The sequence below is a fragment of the Papio anubis genome, chromosome 3, assembly GCF_008728515.1.
Source record: "Papio anubis isolate 15944 chromosome 3, Panubis1.0, whole genome shotgun sequence".
In the NCBI taxonomy this organism is placed as follows: domain Eukaryota; kingdom Metazoa; phylum Chordata; class Mammalia; order Primates; family Cercopithecidae; genus Papio; species Papio anubis.
In genome coordinates, this window is record NC_044978.1 from 4,810,016 (window position 1) to 4,812,993 (window position 2,978).

The window sequence follows — 2,978 nt, forward strand, 5'->3', positions numbered from 1 at the left end:
GACACTTCAGAGGTCAGGAAGCAGAGAGGTCCTATAGTCAGCTGTGTTTTGTGGTGGGATGTAAGAGGCAGCAACAGTACTGCCGTCCCTCGCTTCTGCATAACACTCGTGGTTGCTCTCTTCCATGTGCCAGGATTCCTGAAAGCCTCATGGACACTCCTTTAAAGCACTTCCTCCAAAGAAGGCCTTGTAAAAATACACGCGTGATTTTAAAATGTTCATGCACTTGGATCCGATGATTCTACTTCTGGAAATGTATCCAAAGGATATACTCGTAGATATTCAAATAGAGATCCGTAAAAGGGATATTCTACATTACATGATGATTTTTCTCGGGTCCGATTTAGGTGGGGTATGCTTTACCTACAATAAAATGGATCCTTATACGGTAGACAGCTGGATGAATTTTGCCAAACGTATATAGTCGTATAACCACCCCCATAATAGAAAAACTTCCCATCATTCCAAAAAGTTCACCCATGCTACCCTTTGTGGTCAGTCCCCTCCTGCAATCCCTAGCCCCTGGCAGCGCTGATCCACTTTGCAGCTTGTAGTTTTGTCTTTTGCGAACGTCACACAGATGGAATTACAGATGTGGCCATCTGCACCTGGCTTCTGCCACTTAGCAAATGTTTTTCGATGCGTCCATGGTATTGCATTCACGGGTGGTTTGTTCCTTTTTTGGTGAGTAGTATTCCAGTGTGTTGTCATGGGTTTGTTGACCCGTTGTCCTATCGGTGGGCCTGTGGGATGTTTCTGGTGTCTGGCAATCAGGAATAAAGCAGCTAAAACATTCATGGGCAGGTCTGTGTGGACCACGGGGTGCAGACCTGCAAATGAATGTTGCTCTGCACATGAATGGTTCCAGGAGTCGAATCATTTATATACAGAAGTGAGGGAGGGCAGTACTGTTGCTGCCTCTTACATCCCACCACAAAGCATGAGTGACTATGGAACCACCCTGGTCAATCCAGCAGGCAAGGGCAGGGGCAGAGCCACCAGACACACAACTCAGTAGACTGTGGGTAAGGAAGCCCCTCAGGACAGCTGGGAATGGAGCAGGCCCCAGAACACAACAGATGTCCCAATATAATACAGAAATGTATAAACGTTCATTGATCAATGGGTGCAAATATGTAGTCAGATAGAAGAAATGAGACATAGCACTCGATAGATCTATAGAGTGACCATACTTGACAATAATCTATTGCACAACTTGAAATAGCTAGAAGAGAATAATTCAAATGTTCCCAGCATAAAGGAAAGATAAATATTTAAGGTGACAGATACCCCAATTCCCTGACTTGACCTTTATACAATATAGCAATGTATCAAAATATCACATATGCCCTGAAAATATGTACAGCTCTTATGTAACACTAAAAAAGATTAAAAGAAGATTTAAAAAATGTTTTAAACTGGAAGCTTTTTATAATGGGCACCTGCTACTTTTCAAATGGGAGACAGGAGCAGTAGAACATTACATTGCACAAGAAAAAACCCATTTTCTGAGAAAGATAAGAACATTCTGGCGAGTCCTGGCTGAAGATATAAGCACTCGTGACTCCATTCATGTTGGCTGTCTCCCAGGACCAGAGGGCAAGGCTACGAGAAGGGCCCAGGGACCTCGGTCTGTGGAAAGTTAGAGACAGAAAGAGGCTGAGAACACTGGGACCTCGGGGAGGGCGGAGCCTGGGGAGGGCTGAGAGCATGAATTCACTTCTTATGTTCTTTCTTGTTGTTTTTTGCATTATAAATATATTTTGCTATCCATGAATATAGCACTTGACATTTACTAAACATTTATAATTCTTCTCATTTTTACTTCCTGAGGCAATTTTAATTGAAAAAAATGTTTCCAGCTTTACTGAGGTATGATTAACAAATACAAATCATGTATATTTAGTGTACACAATGTGATCTTTTGATATATATATACACACACACACATTGTGAATATATACACAATCAAACTAATTAACATATCCATTACCTCCCATAGTTACTGTGTGTGTGTGTGTATGTGTGTGTGTGTGCTGAGAACACTTCAGCTGGTGACTGTAGCTAATAATAATGCATGTGTACTTTAAATTTGCCAAGAGAGCAGATCAAAGTGTTCCTCTGTTGCCCAGGACAGCCCTGAAGGAGGTTTGAAAGCACGGCCATGCTGCTCCTAACAGAGCCCACATCCATTAGATTCGCTATTTTAAAACTTTTGTTTCTGTAGAGATTTACACCTCGCACCTCCCCTAAACACACAGAATTCTTTCAGCTGAAAACTTGAACGATTTACCTAACTCTACTGTTTTCATTCTTATCATTGTATAAACATAATTTTCTCCAGTTGTAATCAACGAGTATGTGTCTTTGTTCTTTTCATTCATACACACTTTTCCACATATTGACAGAGTTCACATATGTATTATTTTATTTTATTTTATTTATTTTAATTTGTTTTGGAGACAGAGTCTTAATGTCACCCAGCCTGGAGTGCAGTGGTGCTATCTCAGCTCACTGCAACCTCCACCTCCCAAGCTCAGGTGATCCTCCTGCCTCAGCCTCCCTCCCAAGTAGCTGGGACCACAGGTATGTGCCACCACGCTCAGCTAATGTTTTGTATTTTTGGTAGAGATAGGGTTTCCTCATGTTGGCCAGGCTGGTCTCAAACTCCTGAGCTCAAGGGATCTTCCTGCCTCAGCCTCCCAAAGTACTGGGATTACAGGAGTAAGCCACCACACCTGGCCTACATATTATTTCAATGACTTTGTATTCTTTCGCAGGTATGGCTGGGCATTTGAATTGTTTACAGATATTTTTGCTATTGTGAAAAACATAACTTCAAACTATGCATCTGACAAAGGTCTAAATTAGCATCTATAAGGAACTTAAATTCACAAAAGAAAAAACAACCCCATTAAAAAATGGGCAAAGGATATGAACAGACACTTCTCAAAAGAAGACATGCATGCAGGCCAGAA